Source organism: Salarias fasciatus, chromosome 20, assembly GCF_902148845.1.
Source record: "Salarias fasciatus chromosome 20, fSalaFa1.1, whole genome shotgun sequence".
In the NCBI taxonomy this organism is placed as follows: Eukaryota; Metazoa; Chordata; class Actinopteri; order Blenniiformes; family Blenniidae; genus Salarias; species Salarias fasciatus.
The window spans coordinates 10,295,689-10,314,513 of NC_043764.1; the positions used below are offsets into that span (position 1 = coordinate 10,295,689).

The window sequence follows — 18,825 nt, forward strand, 5'->3', positions numbered from 1 at the left end:
TCACTACAATACATCACATCACATTCCCTGAATGTCATAGCCTTGCACTGAAGAACAGGGGGGGAGAGAGAGAGAGAAAGAGAGAGAGAGAGAGAGAGAGAGAATGGAGGGGCGGATAGAAAACAGCCATTATGGTGAATGGAGAAAGAGCGAGAGAGAGAGAATCTGGCCTGTTCGTGGTACTGAGGCGGATACAATTAAAGACGGTTTTATTTTGGCTCTTGGGTGAAACAAGGCTGTCGGTGAACCTGGGAGCAGAAGTAGCAGAATAGACTGGAAGCCCTGACAGGGGAGTTCATAAAAGTGAAGGATAACGCCAACTGAGAACGATGGACAGGGAAAGAGAAAGACCTGGCAGCAGTGTAACTCACTTATCACAGTCAGACCTGTGTTCAGGTGTTTTTTTTTTTTTTTTTGTCATCGAGTCTTGAAAGTGCTGGACATTTTATGACCTGTAAACAAACAACTCCCTCAGGAACAAGCATTTATTTCTGTTTAGTAGTGAAATAATCTTTATTTTTACATTAGATCTTAACATACTGCGTCTTCTGTGAATTACACAGAGCTATGGTGAATATGAGTATTGGAGGGAATTTTCAGCTCCGTGGGCAATATGGTTCATTAAAATTAATAACTTCTTTACATAAATAGTTCTGACAAATAACCTATATCTGGGTTCGTGCACAGAGGAGTTAGTAAATATTACTTTGCTTTTCTCAAATAAGGTCAAAACAAATCTAATCAAGCTTTATTCAAACAATTATTTATTGACGATACGCATATTTTTATGACATTGCTCTGCAGATTATTTACTTTAGTGCACTTCGTTCACATAATTGAATTAAAAACAAATAAAAGATACAGAATGAGTGGCTGCTGGGTTTTGTTTGCAGGTTTAAGTCTCTCCTTGCTACTTTTGTGTGCAAATCATGAACATGTTTGTGCACGTGGGTGTGTTGCCATTGTGCAGAGGGAGTGAACAGCTGGCAGGCCCACACTTGACTACATATTGACCTGCTTTGCATTCACCTGTTATTCAGCCAAACCTAATGTTTCCACTTGGCTCTGCTGCAGCTGAGCTGCAATTAACCCTGTTGTGAACGCAAGGCAAGCAAGTCTTAAGCAATTTGTCAAAGAAGATTGGCGAACTTTCCTAAATGTCATTCTGCATAATCTCGTGAAAAATAATCTTTTTTTTTTTCCAAACTTGAAGCAAAAAAGAGTTTTTGTGAATTCAGCCTGCATAAACATAGATGCACGTTTCTTTAACTTTCCTTGGCGTTTTTCGACGGTATGCATATAACCTCCAGATTACAGGGAATTAGACAGCGCTGCCTTTATTTGCCTATCACGGGCATATGAACGGGAGAAAGAGCTGCTGCCTCCAACACTTCCCTTATCTGCTCTTCACTCCTCCACTTTGCCTGCTCTCAGTTTTTCCCACCCTCTGTTTCCCCCCCTCCCTCCTCTTTTCCCAGATGCCCTCTCAGCTCTTGTCTGTGTTTGGGCTGCGACTGCGAGGGGTCACTGGCTGCCTTGTCTCATACGTGTGTGTGTGTGTGTCTGTGTGTGTGTGTGTGTCTGTGTGAGCACGAGAGACGGCACACACTTTATCTTTGGGTAATTATATGAATGAGAGTGTAAGAACATGAAAAAAAAAAGTGTGTAAGTGTGTGAATGTATCCCAATGTGTGTGCAGATGAGCTTGAGTGCTTTTCCCACTGTGTGTGTTTCAAAGTGTTTGACTGTGTATCCGTGTGTGTGTGTGTGTGTGTGTGTGTGTGTGTGTGTGCGTGCGTGCGTGAGTGTGTGTGTGTGTGTGTGTGTGTGTGTGTGTGTGTGCGCGTGTGTGTGTGTGCCTTGCGAGCTCAGTGCCAGGTCTCTCTAATGAGTCTGTCAGGCGCTGTTAGCGACGGCGTGCTCCCCTGGCTCAGTGCACTCCTACAGACACACTGTGATTAGCCGGGCCAACGGCACGCCACCGGGCCAGATTAAACACTCACCACGCCGCCAGGGAACACACACACACACACACACACACACACACACACACATACGCGCACAGACGCACACACTGGAGCTAGCATCACACTCGCTCGCAGAAGCGCCACACACAGACGTACTTTGACACACAGCTTCATCATCATGGAGCCTATTAGCCCGCTCCGATACAGCAACACGCACTCGCCCTCCAGAGCCAGGTGTTGATGCAACTGGAATTGAAAATTAATGCAAAATCTAAACATAATACAAGCCACCTATGGCACAGACAAGGAAACGCCGGTATTTCATTAATCTGTCCCTCTTTATTGAATTCCTGTCTGCTGCTAATCTTGAGCATCACTCAGAATTAAGGCCAGCCCTTCTGGCTCCAACAGCTTTCAACATCTTCATTAAAGCGACATGATTCACTAATTACAGGTAATTACCCTTTAATGAGCAGCCCAGATGAACGAGCAGATATACAGAGGAGGGGCAGCCATCGGGACACATCGCTTTCCATTCCTCGGTTTGATTCGGCGTCACAGTTTGACCATTACCTGAGACACACTGGCCTGAGTGGAAAGTCTGACCTGGCTGACACACACACACACACACACACACACACACACACACACACACACACACACACACACACACACACACACGCATACACGCATACACACACACGGATTTCAAGGTGATTTTATTTAAAGTCTCACCAGGTTATGAGCATTTCAAATTGAGAAGTGAAGTTCTGTTCTGACTCAGAACTGACTCAAGTTGATTTCATGATTTCTGTCTTTAGGTTGCTGTATCCACACAGTGATGTGAAAACAACTTATCGACGTGTGCATGTAAACCTTTTGATGAAAGTAAAGAACCTCAGTCTGTACTTTTACTTTTCTGAAAGTCCCTGTACTTAAAATGCTTGTGTTTCCATTTAAGTGCACACTAATAACACTAGAACTCTCAAAATTCCTAACAGATTCCCCAAACCTTTTGGCTGATTATTATAAAGCAGCCTCTGCTTTTGATAGGCTGTTTCATTTCAAGACATTTTTATCATCATAACCATAAAACAATCAGAAGACTCGACGATTTCCCTTTCAGCCTGCCTTGAAATCAAGTCGATTACTTCCATAAATATTGACATCTCGCCATTAACTGTCAGCATTAAAGAACACTTTCTGAAAGTCGAGATCAAGCCGATATGTGAGAGGAGGGAGATGAATATCACAATAATTAAAGCAAACGCCGTATTGAAATGTCAGCGATTGTGGCGACTATAAAAAGAATGTGCAAAATATAAAGTGCCGTCGGGCGACCTTTAGAAAAACTCAAGGCGACACGCAGATGTCGATCGTTTCAATCTCAGCTGACTAATTGTCATAAAGAATAAGTAATAATGACACTGATCAGTAAGTAAACACTCTCTCCTGGGTTGGAGAGAATATCCCTGACACACTGTTCAGAGGTGTAGATGTGTAACACGTTTATGGCCGGCAGAAGTGGGCAGTTTCTGTAACTGTGCAGGTGTAGGAGGTGCAGACTGTAAACTCAGAACAGAGGGGCGATCATTGTTCCACTGCTGTTTAACAAGAGGGAGAAAAAAAAAAACATGCTTTTTTTTTTCTGACTCTCGCTCCATTTCTCTCTCTTTCTCTCTCAGAAAATGAACAAGCTACAATGAGACTGATCAAACAACTTGCCGGCGCTGAAGTTTCTTATCTTGTGTCTGCAGAAAAAAAAAAAAAAAAAGTTCCCACAAGAAGACATCGTGCACCAATTTTTCCCCTTTTTTTTTTCAGATTTTTTTGTCCTCCCACACTTGTATCGTTTCTCGTGCCAAGTGGCCTATTTTTACCCCTCTGTGTGGTATCTCAGAGTTTTTCCCTGTCACCACCGCGCTTCCTGTCATCAGTGTGCAGGTACAGTTGCAGCTACTGAAAAGGTCCTGACACAGTTTGTCCAAACCGTTTCTTTTAAAGATGTGGCCACAGATCTCTGCTCTTCGATCAAAAACAGTACAACCTGGACACCTTTTTTTTTTTCCCCACGTCTTTTCATCTATTTCAAAATGTCAAACAAGCCTCTCCATGTCAGACTGAATAGATAAACTGGAAAGCATTAGTTCATTATTTTCTATTTGTGTGCCTTCGATTCAAGAGCTCTGGGAATAAGATCTTTACATTTTTACTTGATTCCCTGAGTCGATCGCAGAGCTGAACTGACTGTGCTCTGACCGTGGCCCTCCTCCAACCCTCATTCTTTGAAGCATATGCATCGTGATGCAACGTGTAACAACACAACGCCGTGTCTTGTCCTGCTGAAATGTGCAGAATGTAATATACTACACTGTGTGGCACAATGAACTAATTGTGCTCTGTTCCTCGAGGGAAAGTATGAGATGGAAGAGGAGAAATATAAGAGAAGGGTGTGTGTTTTCCAATATGACAACTGAGAGCAGCCCGTGAAGATAGAAATGAGCATCATAATTCTTAATATATGTTTCTGATGCCTGACCTCTATTACAGCATAGTTTAGCGGTTTACTTTGTTTTTATTTAATGTCAGCATGTATTTTTTTTCCAGCACTTTACTACAACCCACTTTAATAACCTTTCTCTCTGCAGGGCAATTAGGCCTGTGTATTTCAAACTATGCAAAATCAGTTCCAGATGAATGTGAGCGAGTTAAAATTCCTCTATGAAATACAAATATACGTTTGGGCTTAAAATGATAAACAACGAAATGCCAATAGACTGCATGGAGTCAGCTGTCCTCTTTGTGCTGCGTGTCTCCTCTTGTGTGACACACAGAGCCTCTTTTGTTCTGCCACTCACTGCTTATGTTACTGTAGAGCTCTAATGCACACAGATCGATCGCATACTTTCCATTTCAACACGTTAAACTGATGCTCGGACACACAGTCGGAATTGATCCCGTTCTGTCAACACGATGTTTTAGATCTCTATGTTCTCCATTTTTTTTTTTTTTTTTTTTTTTTGCAAAACCTTGAAATCTAAATAAAGAAAAACAATTATGTTTGACAACTTCAAGCTTGTTGTTGAAAAGTCCAAACTACACGCTGGTGAATGCTTGGAGGACAGCGATGCATGGCAAGATCCGTGAAACACACATCAGCATCAAAATGAAACATCTGGCCCACTGATGAATTAAATCTTAAATAATTCTGTCATTTTATAATGAATCTTTTTTTTTTATACTGCAGGTATTATGTATTGTTTTTGCTTGTTAAAAAAAAAAACAACCTTTCTCTCATGCTTTCTCAAACACACACGCACACAGATGTTCAACACCTTGCTAACTGGTTTGCTGAAAACCACAACTGAAAGTTACAAAAACATAAGCCCAAGAGCTGCAGAACAAGTAGAGCTCCGCCTGATATGGTGTATTTTTGGGGACTGGCTGTTCTCACTCAAAGAGGTCATTGTGTGACACACACACACGCACACACACACACACACACACACACACACACTGTACTGACTGTACAACAGTGCCATCAACGTCAAGGTTGAGGGAAAAATGCGTCTTTTGTTGTCACAGATGTAATTTTTCTCAGAAATTCAAGGACATACGTTGCTTGCCTTTGCATGCTATGTGACAAATTTGTATTTGGCAGAAACGCCGTCGAGTAGTCAAACAGAGAAAGTCAAAGCATGTCATGTACGCTGACAACTCGCCGCGGGGCGTACAGCATGCCTTTACACCTCAGACAATTAAATCTGTCTGTTTAGACCTCTGATCCCTCTTCTGCACGGCTGCTTGAGGTTTGAGGAGCCACAACAGGGCGCATCGGAACATGCATCATTTTGTGAAACAAATCATATAGTGGTCCTTTAAAGTGATACACTGTGGGAGGAAACTCTTTAAATTTTGCGATGCTCTCGGCCCACACAACTCAGTAGGTTCCTATAAGACGAAGATGAAATGTTTTCAGTGATAACAATAAAGCAGCTCTTCTTGGTTCGATGAACCAAACCACCAGCGTCTGAAAGGCAGAGATGGAGAACAGAACAGGGAGAGAGAGAGAGAGAGAGAGAGAGAGAGAGAGAGAGAGCACTAATCTCATTACCTTCCCTTCCTGCCATGAGAGCATATTCATTTCTCTGTTTCAATCGACAGGAGGGTGACATCAGAAAAAAAAAAAAAATCCCATCGCACATCCCACCATTTCATTTTCCATGTAATTAAATCAGTTAAATGTTATAAAAACATGTAAACTCCATCAATGACTTTGAGCCATTTGCATTTTTAATCAGGCCAGATTAATTCTAATAAGCATGCTGGGCTAAGGCGATGACAGAGCAGGCCTATTGTGTGTCTGTCACACTCATTTAATTCTGTCATTATGTCCCATATCCTATTATGATAATTGGCTTTTTATTCTCAATCAACAACCAGCCAAGGCTATTAAGTAATAATCCCTGACTAGCGTACCTTTAACCTTAAATGTGTCAGAAGTTTGCTACCTCAAAAACAACAAGTGTTTGGGAGATAAAATGCACAAAGAGCCAAACTACAATTCCTTATTCAACCTGTCTACCTGCACCAAATGAAAAATGGCTGTCAAGAAGCTGGATGTTGACACTTGGCATAGGGTGTAAAGCAAACACATTAGACAGAGGAAATAGGCATCACCATCTCCCCCTGCGAGGTAACTAAGCCCAGAAGACGAATGTGTCTGATAGGTTTAGCCATTTCCTCCGCTCCCTCTCGGGGGAGTCACTCCAGATCTCTAAAGAAACTGGTCTTGCGGTTTAATTGAAAGACAGCGGTGCAAACAAATAAGGGGACTAAAAGATTACAGCCATGGAGACGTGAAGAAAACCAAATGAAAGGACGATAACAGAAAAAGCTGATTAAATCTGGGGAAATACCAACGACTGGAAAAAAAAAAGTGTCTTTGCCTTTAATTGTGTCATTCAGACTGAGGCAGTCAGCAAAATAACCAGCCATATGGCAGTTTTATCATGTGACAAAGATCATTTTCTTCATATGCTTTTTTCACGAGTCTCAGAAGTAATCACCTTATAACAAGTATTAAAACAAATGAAATGTGTTTTCCTCAGCTGAGACACATCTGTTCGAATAAAAACCGAAAACATCACGAAAAAAGAACAGCAAAGAGATTTGCAAAAGCACACACTGCTGCTTTGTGGCACCAATGTTCCCTGAGATCGATGAATCAGCGGTGATACCAAAGGTAAGCGGCTACATGCATTGAGAGGCACTAATGTACGTCAGACAATCACAGTCACGTCACTGGTAACAGTGGTGAGGGGCACGCTTCACCCAGTCAGAACGCTGCTCTGGTTAAGTTCTGTGGCATGTTTTTTTTTTTTCCGTCATTCCTCTTTATATCAGGTGAAATAACGGACTTGGCCGGCTAAAAGAGAAGTCCTGATATAGCACAATCAATCACGCAACACAATGTCTCATGTTTATATTTATCTGTGACGCGGCCATTCTTTTTGTCAGAGGTCAGCATAATATTGGGAGGGAAGAAAAAAAATGTCTTCCACTCAGTAGCTCAGATTGTACTGTAAACAATGCCAGGAAAGCAGTGGGGGCTGGGAGGGCTTCGCTCCAACAGAAGCCAGCCTCATTCGAGTGACGTTACTGTTCGGACCGACTTTTCCCCTCCAACAACATGCGTGTGCAGTCGACTCTCTCACATAACTCTAAAATTAAACGGAGTAAAGAAAGCTGTCAGCGTAGATCTGACTGCACAGGTACATCCAGGATGTGTTAACGTTTTCATACAGAGAGAAAAGTGCTTTTCAAGGTTTTAGCAGCCCTCATTTTCCCATTAATGTTTTTTTTTTGAGAAGCCACTGAAACTATACATGGGGAGAGATTTTGTCCACTTCCCTATGACAGTTAAAAAAAATAAAGCATGGCCTCCTGCACAGGCCAATAATATGTGTTTGTCAACCAGAAAGCCACAACCTGCCAACTTTCACTCACTAATGTTATGAGTTATGATCGGTCTAACCTTGCTGCGCAGCCGTTTCACACCCCCACGAGCAGTTTCACTTTTAGTGCTCTAAAGACTTAATAAACCCCTTTTCATTTCGCAGTGAGACCTCATGAAAAGTGTTGTATGGCCTCACAATTTACATTTTACTCACTATTTATCGGCGCGGGAGACTTAATAACTTCTCTCTTGAGCACACACGGGGTGAGCGTTACTATGGGGAGGCAGAGTGCTCCCGTGCGCTCCGTGGCGCTGAGGCCTGCTCCATTGTGGCGGGAGACAACAGCTGTCTTTACCTTTGGCAGGCAAACAGGCTCATTAAGGGCAGCCATGTTTGTTTTTGTGCCCGATACCTAGCCCTAAGCAAACACTGCCATATCTCCACTCCGCAGCCCTTGCAGTCTCAACATTTCCTTCCCTATTGTAGAGCGAGGCCCTGGCACGTTGAGCCCGCTGCCGTACATTTTTTTCCTTTTTTTTTTTACATTTTTTTTTTTTTTTTTTTTACCCCGCAAGCCCTGGCCAAGCTGCCAATTGCTCTCAAAGAATGCGTGCTTAATTGAGAAATTTAGCGAAAGGTTTGAGCTGATGAAATGCCGAAGCGCAGCTATCGGCACCGGCTGTAATGCCGTGAATGATGTGTATGTGTTATATACATAATGTGTCATTATACCGCCTGATATCACATCTTGTGGTATGTCACAGAAAGCCTCCTTTGTTTGTTGTGCCGTAGATGCGATAAAGGCGTCATTATTTGGTGTGCTCACAGCTAACAGTAAAATCTGCAGTGAAAGGTTTCATTCGCATATTTTCTCCCCTCTCAGCAATGTCTGAAGCCTGAGTGACAAGGCAGGTTGAATTCATAACGCTTTGACAAAAATTCCATTTAAGATGGAAAATGGCATTGAATGTCATTCCATTACTGCAGATGGCAAACACGGGAACATTTTAACCCTGGAGGCATTCATATTAGCTTGTACAAAACAGCAGAGAGAGTATTTTGACTTTCCTTTTAATATATGTTCAGTACTCGAGTATTTTCAGGCGGAGCATTTGAAGAGTGGTCTTCCCAAAAGTACTCACTTATTTGATTTCATCCCTTTTCACCATTTGTCAAGCCCAAAGTCACAATGCATTGTGAAATGAGTTCTTAATGTGGAGTAATGAGGCTGTCATGGCGAAGCAGTCTCTGCTTGTTTGAGTTTGACTCATGTCGTAGATTCAATTAAATCAGCTGAAGTCAAGCTGGCCCCGGGCCAGATCGGTAATGGTTGACCTCATTCAAACAATGCTCTGACATATTGAAACAATAAGAGGAAGGGCCTTGAGTCAGTTGCAAAAGCAAACCCCACTCAGAGGCGATAAGGTAGAAAAATTACAGTGAAGTCACCAAAGTGTTTGAGAGACGGTCTTCAGGGTGCTGGTGAAGTTTTTCTTTTTAATCTTTTAGGTGTCGGAGTTTTCACTTGTTTAACATTTTCTGTGCATTAGTGTTGTGTTGTGTGTGTGTGTGTGTGTGTGTGCACGTGCGATGGAGATCAATGATTTAAATGACAAGATCAAAACTAACATATGTAAAGCACATGCATAAAACACTACACAACCTCCCATTTGAAATGGAAACCAGAAGTTGCGTGGCTCTATTAGCATATAATGTGAATTTGAGCTCACGTTCCCTAATCCACTCAAATATAAAGACGACGAGAAAGGTTCGGAACGGTAAATAAGATCTGAACATCTCCATCTTTGACACATCTGTTGAATGTAACGACTGAAAACCCAGTCTGGGCGATAAAACTACGTAACAGGTCTGAAGCGCAGCTGGCCCGTTTCTTTGTTTGGAGGTTTCGTTGTCCTCAGAAGTCTAAACTGATTTATTTGGATGTTGAAGAGCCTGGAATCTACATCGTGACACAAACACTCCCAAGGCTATGTAAACACCCGTTCCAGTTTCAGTATACAACCGTGCCTTCTGAGCAATAACTCCAGTGCCAAGGGCAAGAAGCACTTCTCACTTTTAGAAAGATCTCCTCCGTCACGGCTACTAATAAAGCCCACTTCTCAGTTTGGGTAAAAAGAAGCAAGTTATCTTTGGAAGCCTTATTTAAGTCCTCACCGTCAGTGCGCGATCAATTACGCTGCGTACGCGTTTAACATTCGCTACGTGTGAAATTTACCGTTTGGAAAGAGATACATCCCGAGCGTTTTGTAGAATAAACACAATCAAAATGGGACATCTTGCTTCACTCGTGCTCGTCTCGCGATTCACCAGGGCAATAGCAGTTACAGTAAACAGATAAAAGAGCACACACACAAACACACACACACTACAACCTAACTGCATCTCATTAGGCGCCGTTCCCTCTGGCCCTTATTCCATTAGAAATTAAAACTCGGGACAATTAGTGGCAGATTGGTCTCAGCTCAGTGCGCCGCAGTCGCACTCTCAAGGCTCCGGGATGACTTAATTACAGGTACATCTGAAAAGTGTGTGCCGCTGCTGGAAAGAGCAAACAGTAAACACTGGAGCAAGTGTCAGGCTCTGCAAGGTGCGATAGATGAAAAATTAACCGCGGATTGGGAAATAGTCCTGTACTCCAGAAAAAAAAACACACCGAGTCATTACAGAGGCACGAGCGCCGGCTGGCAGGAGACGCATGAAAACAGAAACTTCGGTTGTTTTCTGAGGTAAACACTGATGAAGTTTGTTGTTAATGAATATCAGCTTGGCCCTGCTCACATGTGATCCAGGAAAACTAAATAGGAAGAAAGAGGGTAAAGGTCAAATGGAGATGAGAGTAAATTCCTCTTGTGTGCTTTTCTTGTTCTTGGTTCTTTTTTTAAAGAGAGCTTTAAACGTTCTGTAAAACCTGAAATGGTTCCAATGTTAGTTATTAGTTTCATTTCAAGAGGCCTTCCTAATACATCCTGCTACACACAAATAAATAAAAGCAATCATTGAACAGACATCAAAATAAACTACAGAACGTACAGTATGCTTTAAGAATATATCATTCATTCATTTTTCTTTCTTGCTGTTTTGCATATTACAGTCAAATGAAGCCAATGAGCCTCAATGCAATTCATTCCCACCAACAAAAACACACAAAACAGGGGATTTTGTCAAAATCCCCAACATGAATGTCGACAGAAAACAAATCTTCTCCCTGCTTTAATCGCTCTTGTTATGACAAGGACACAAAGTGCATTTTTTTTTTCTTTAATTGAACCAACCCTAGTTTATGTAACGACTGACCGCTCTGCCCTTCAAGCCAGAGGGGGAGAGAAAGAGTGATCCGATCGCTCCGTGTACTTGCTCTGGTCACGTGACACCATGTCCCATTATATTGTGATGTTGTCACAGGAGAAGAGGAAATGAAATGCCTTCAAGCTATGTGTGTGTGTGTGCGCGTGTGTGTAACGGACAATGGGGTATTCAGGGGTATAAAAGTGAGTGTCGCTGTACGTGACCCCACGAATGATTAGGATTTATTTTTTTTTTAATTGCTTAACATGTAAAAGTTAACACCAAAAAGCAAAAGCAAATCGACACACAGACCTTTCAGATACTCTGCAGATGACATGAGGATTCATTTAATAATGTATTGAAAGCATAAACACTTGAGATAAAACATCTCGTTTCCAAATAAGGGTGTAATTTCATTTCTCTCTCTCTCTCTCTCTCTCTCTCTCTCTCTCTCTCTCTCTCTCTCTCTCTCTCTCTCTCAAAGACTGTAAATTCCAGCAGACCCAGTAGGAGCTTACTGGACTTACTGGACTGTGGTAAGAGGATAATCATGATCAAACACCTTCTGGTCCTAAAAACTGTCCAACTATTGTAGTTTCCTCTCTTTGCTTCTCGCTGCTCTGCGGACTGCACTGCATAAAACACCTACTTGCAGCCTGAGATTAACAGCCACTGGAAACTAATAGCTACCTCAACTCTTAAAAGCCTTCTTGTCCTGCCAATAACCGCACCATTTCAACACTTTGGATATCGCTCAGTTTTGCATTTTGATGCATTTTTATGCAAATGTGAGTGCCTGATGTTATATGAGATGTTTAAAAAGCTCATTTCCTACATGACAGCAATATGAACACATTTCCCTGAGAAATGCTGTGCCTAAATGAATTATCATGCTCGAGACCTCCTATGGTAGCTGCAAAGAGGTTGCAATGGTTAATGAGTTCGGCGCCACGCTTGTGCGAAGCCTCACAACACTCCAGCGCTGTTTGTTTGATTGTTTCTTGTTGTTGCCCATTGCAATGTGTGCATTGACGTTGAAAAGACAGCTTAAGAAGACACTTTCCTCAGTGAGTCATTTACTGTCTACAGTAGGATGAGCTTTTAGGAATTGTCAGAGATAGAAAGAAGAAGAATACACGTTGTTTTCCATACAGGGGGTTTTATGATTGCTCTCATGGATTCCTTACTGGAATATTCAGCTGAAAACACAAAGCAGGATAAAAATAAAAATAAAATAAAATAAAAAATAGAGGGTGAAACACCGCATGGATTCAGTGTTACGATTTAAACCTGCTTTTCGGGTTTTGCTCTGAAACAGAAATGGGTTGCATCATTTTATACCTGGAATTTGAACACCATTTAACACAGTTGCTGTCAAAGTCTGAGCAAGGGCAGTAATTATTTAACTCCATACGTGTGTGTGTGTGTGTGTGTGTGTGTGTGTCAAGCTGTGGGTACAGTTTTACACTCGATAACAGCTGAATCCAGATACCGAGGAGGGGAAATGTCTCTCGGATTTTTTTTTTTTTTTTTTTTTTTAACAATGGAAAAATTGGGGACAATGAGTGATGAAAGAAGCTGTTGTTTTTTTTTTTTTTTTCCCAACAAGTCACTGTGTCAGTTGAGAATTTCCTTTGTGTGCGCCTGTGTGTTCGGGGGATGTTGCATGAATGGGCAGTCAGCATTTAGGGTTCAAAAGAAAACAGCAGCCTGAGCTCCTGTCTGTGTGAAAACCAAGGCTACGGTGCTCTGTATCAAGTGCCATTGTTTTGGTAATAGTAAACCTGGGGCACTTGCCAGGAGGCATTAGTCATTCATCTAACAAGTTCCACAAAGCAAACCACAAAGTGCTCCACTGTCGACTTCCTCTTATTGAATTCTGAGCACATAAGCACATTTCCAAGTATCTCGCAACAAGGCAGAAACTTTCGGATGACTTGCTACCTGAAATATGGCTGCCATGTTTATTTATTTGTGCATTCTCACGACAGGAAGCCGGCTCATTTGGTAGCACGCAGGTTATTTATTTATTTTTTGTTGTTGTTGTTTTATTTTGAGAGTGAGGGAGAGACTGAAGGGAGCGGAGAAGCGGGGAGGTGGCGGGTGAAAGGCGGATAGGAGGGGATTAGGGCGGAGTGCAATTATTCAGCGGGCCGGGCATACGACATGATCTCTAATTACCCACAAAGCAATGTGTAACCCAAGCCGCAGATTAGGCTGTATTATCAGGCTTAATAAAACATGACCATCTCTCAGTTTCACTCCCTTTCCCTGCCCCGCCGCCGCAGACACTTGTTTCTGGTCGTGGCGCTCCCGAAGCCTTCGCCGAGCAACTGACCCAACGTCACCTGTTGCTCTTCGTCTGCAGGCAGCAAATTAATCATCGTCAGAAAGACAAATTATGACATGCTGATTCTCTGAGCAACAACAAAGGGACAGTCCCTTCCAACTTGTATAGAGTCGTGCATTATTTCTAATGCTTTAAGGTAAAGGCGTCCATCATATATAAATCAGCTTTGATAGCAGACAGCAACACATCTTTCAATGGATGGACAATAATAGGTCTTCATAAGTTTTTACTGAATTTCAAATCACTGAACAGTGTTTTAGCACTTCTGGTTTAATTGGTCCTGAAAGCACAAGTACTTATTTTCTCTTTGGTGTAAATGCATTTGATTTTTGATTTTTTTGTTCATTAGTCATAGAAAGAGAAGCACACCAGAACCCTAACCCCGACAAAAAACTAACCCTGAGTTGGAAAAACTTACTTTTCATACAAAGATGAGTAACAGTCATTAATCCAACTCACAATATAACTGGTTGTTAAAATTTTATACATTTAGGCGGCTTCAACATTGAAGTACAGTTCAAAGTTGAATAATCACGATAATCTGACAGTATAATATATGATCTGTCAAAATACAGACATGTACACATATGCAAAGACATACACTTGCTTGGTTCGCGTGGCTTGAGTCAGTAAGTGCTGCTTTAGGCTATGGTTTTTCACTACTGTCTACTGTGTTATTAACAATTCTATAAAAAGATCTGCTCAAGTTTTCCTTTCCTGTGTGTTAACAAGCCTACTGAGCTGCCGTCAGGTTACAGAAACACAGTTGAGAGACAGACACTCCGGTCCTCAACAGCAAAACGCCATTGATCGCGTGTCATAATTTCCAAAATCCTACTTTTCTTTCCCCCTGTTTGTTTTTCTGAGCGACATCACTCATCAGCATGGCCCGTGGCCAGCTTGAGAATAAATAGGTCGACAACACAAAGAGAGGGCCTCTTTCTCCAGCTTTCCCTCCCTTTTCTCAATCCACAAGCCTCCTCTAATCTGTCCTCCTTTTTTTTTTTTTTTTTTTTGAAACACCCATCTCTAGTCTTTTCTCTTTGCCAAACTGTAAAGCTTTTTTTTTTTGTCTTTTTTTTTTTTTTTTTTTAAGCAATCCACATTACTTAAACCAAAGATAATAGCATTGAACAAACTAAAAGCAGGGTATTACTACTACACTTTCTGTCACACTTCACTCTCTGCCCATTGTAAACGATCACGGAGCTCATCATTAGCTCTCAAAGAGGAAGAATGAGCACAGTTTGATTACCTCGGTGGCTCTGTGGGCTCCCGCAGTCTGCTGACTGAATTGGACGCAGACGATTACAGCCTTGCAGAGGCAATTATATCTGCCTGCTAAATATGTCACACATAATAAACACATGCTCCTGACAGACGAGGGACAAGGGGAGGCCGTCGCAGCTGGGGAAGAGGAAAGAGCGCAAATTCACGATTGTATGGATTTATCTGCTCTGCCTTTTTCAAGTGGAAACCTCTTACAGTTTAAGTCAGCGCATGTCTTTGAGGTTTCGGGAAGAAAATCAGCGCCTGGATTATAAATCAAAGATCTGATGATGAAGCGCGACCTGAAAGAACTAACATTTCTAAATGCCAACGTGACAAGTCCACTCAGCTGAAGCTCGGTTTAATGAAGATTGAAACTTTCCACCGTTAATCTGGGTTTGGATGATAAACTCAACTTTCTTATGGGCACCGTCCCTTCAAGGCTACAATGTAAACACGGCACTGACACCAAGCCGATAATATTTGTGGAGGATATTCAGTGAAAACAAGGGAGGAAAATCCCTGGCAAGGAACTTATATCATGGCCTATGGTGTTTGCACAGGACATACCTCAGGAAGCTGAGACAACTGGGAATGTTTGTCCAGCTTTCAGCCTCCTCCATGCATACATACAGTACATACGAGCAGTACATACAGCATGGCACATACATACAGTGTCCTTGGATTCAAACATTCAAACTACACACACAGACTCCACAATATTCATAAATGTACGCTGAGACATATCACCAGTTGCAACTGGCCTGATTATCAGTCGCACTATCAAGTTCAGGTGGTTTGCCAAAAGACATGTTGTCATATTGTGGACAAGGGAAAGAGAAGTTTAAAATACTGACCCTGTTGTGAGTGAATATAGATGTTTACCTCCAGATGTAAAGTTTAAAAAAAAACCAAAAAAACAAAAATTAACTACAATGTAAAGAAGAGAAAAGCAGGAAAATGTCCACAAATGGAAAGAATACCAGCAATTTCTAATGGAAATGTAGCTATTCAATTACTCCAGTGACCAATTTAGTCCAAAAAGAGGCCCTCACAGACACATAAACAGAGGGATTGATGAACTGATAGAAGAGTAGTCAGATAAATAGAAAAACAAACAGACAGACAAACAGACCACACTACCACCGTACTCTTCTTTGGAGTGTTTGCAGCCATTAACAAACATAATCAACATTTAACCAAACACCCCAGGGCCTACTGTGCAGCAGGTGCTGGCTCTGCCTCTTTTCCCTTTCTTCTTCCGCTGTAAGAATAGGAATGCCACCGCACTGCCCCATGGGAAGGCCCGGGCTGACTAATGTAAGCACACTACAGTGGGGCGGCTGGTCTTAATTATGGTAACAGACGCTGAGGGGGATGCACTGGTACCCACCGACGAGAACATAGCTTAGTACTGCCAGGGCCAATAATTAGCACATGGGTACCCCCCGCCCCCCCCCCCGCCCGCCCCAACCACTACAATACACCACACATACTTACACCGTCACTCTCATAACCGACATCAAACACAGCCTTTAAAAGCCAAAAAAAAAAAAGACACAAAAGGCATTGAATCAGTGAAGAAGAAGCTAGTTATGTTCACTCAACTCACATGTCACATTTACTGGCAGTCAGTCTTTGACCATCAATAAAAAAATATCCAACATCGTCTATAAAAAAGTGGTGTAGACAACTTGTGGTGAGCAGGGATAAGACTTTTCAGACAGGGCATATGTAAAGGAAAAAAAATGGACTGGAAATTTCTCTGCCACATACAGGCTCTATCATTCAGTCTGTGTCAGACCCAATTTCAGCTTCTTTGAAAAGATTTAAAATGGTAGGAATCCCTATTAAAATCTCCTGTGTGTGTCGGGGCAGGGAGAATATGATTTAGTGGCTGTTTTTGCTCTGGCCCTGCTCACTGTGTGTCACCGGCCCTTACTGTGGTATGCATGGCCTTCCTCTGCACAGGGCTATGAAAGCAATTGTGATTGTGACTCCGTAGTCAGCAAAACGCTTGAATGGCCCCGAGTTAGCATGCGCAGGCACACACACACACACACACACACACACACACACTCGCAGTGTCCCCATACTGGGCCGCTGATTACTTCAACCCATTTGACTCTCACTCATCCTTTTGATTCTCCCTTTCTGCCTCTCTGTCACATACCACAGAGTTTGTCATTAGCTAATAGTGAAAACACCACTCAACATGAACATATAGTGAAGCCAGCGTCACTGAAATGGTCAATCTGTCAGCCTGCTTTAAGTGCTCGCGGTATTAAAAATAACCCTTGCACATCACAGCTGTTTTTTTTTTTTTTTCAAGAGCCTGTTGTTTCAGTCGATGACGATCAGCTGATGGCAACGTGGCGGATCTGTTAATGTAACGTAATCAAACCTTTGCACGGCATAAACAAGGCAGTCCTGTAATAAAGAAAATAAATAAGACTGAGATAAGACATTCAAATGGAGCAGATCATTCCCCGGCTTATCTGCGGCAGAGGAGACCACCAACTAACAAAGCCAGCTCTTCAGCCAGGCTCTATCTAAGCAGATATCAGTTGTTGGGAGGATATATGAGCTGGGTGGGGCTTGAGTGTATAAACACAGGCCCTACTCTCTCTGCACTCTATACTATTGCTATACTGTGGGCAGCACCTCGGCCCCAGCAGCAGCAGCAGTCAGCACTGTTTGATTAAGGTATTCAAATAAAGGAGCAGACACGGTGTTCCCATTTCCCAGAGCAAACGAAGAGCGCAGGGCGAACCAGTGGCGACGGTACAGTTACAGTTGGACACGTTGTATAGGACGACATGCGTCTGTTTACTTTCTTTGCGGACTACAATACACAAATTGTAAATTTGAGCGTCGTATGTAAGCAACACAGCCTTGCAAGGCAGCAGAGAGCAGTTTTAATATCACCATCAGAGCACAAAGCTGCTGTAATGGTTTTATTTTGTGTAATTTCTCTTCAACTGTGGGAGAGCACCACGGTAACAAAAGACACTCACGCTCACACTGAAATAAAGTGAGTATTGAAAGTACTGAAGTAGACATCTTCAGTTATTTATAGATCTTTCTGAATCATCTCAATCTGCACTTGAAGTTCCTTCTTTGCTCATTTTATGTATCAGTCTTCCGTTTGAATCCTCGGCTTTTCATCTGTTTTTCACAATGCGCCGTGTTTCAGTAAACGCAAGCCTCGGCACAAGAAGCCCATTTGGTTAGCAGACTGATTCATGTTGTTTCGAGGCTAATTGACAACAAATGTCTGCCACAAAACCTCGGAAAAAGTCCCCATCTCCCACCTGCAAGACATTTTTGTACACCGTAGAGAACGCTGCCAAACCAAAGAAGGTAAACCGTGCGATGCTTTGTGATCACAGAAGTTATTCGCACATGTAAAGCCATGAGTGAAGTGAGCAGCGTGACGAAGGGTTCGTAGCACGGCAGCGACACGTGTTTGCTGGAAGTTGCATCAAGTTGATAATTGCTGAAAATCAACTCGTGTCTGAGCAATGCATCAGAAGTGAGTCGCACTCAAAACAGGTCTGTAAATAAACACGCCATAATGCTAAAATACAAACACATGCTCGATTCATCCAATTAAACTCATGTGTGACTCATATTAACACTATTAATTTTGCAGTGATAAAAGGAAAAAAAAATGTTCTCTCAGACTGTAAATTGCTTTCTTCCATTTTTGTTAAATACTGTAGCCGCCAAAGAGGAATAATGGTGCTAAATCTCATCTGGTGCTTCTGTTTATTCAAATTATTTTGAGTCTTCTCCAATAGCATTATCCCGGCAGAATATATCTGAAACTGGAAGCCAACAAATTCAGCTACAAACCAAAATATTCACATGAATATGCAAAGTAAGCCCTTAAAAAAAAAAAAAAACCCAAAAAAACAATTGACCTCAATTCTGTGATTAGCCTTTTGACTCCGGTGCAGCGTGAGAAAGA

At 42.1% G+C, this 18,825-nt stretch overlaps 1 protein-coding gene across 1 annotated transcript in view; it reads right to left on the reverse strand.

Annotated features, from left to right (window-relative positions):
- The window catches only part of LOC115408814 (thymocyte selection-associated high mobility group box protein TOX-like), a 65,791-nt gene that overhangs the window by 44,692 nt on the left and 2,274 nt on the right, over positions 1-18,825 (reverse strand).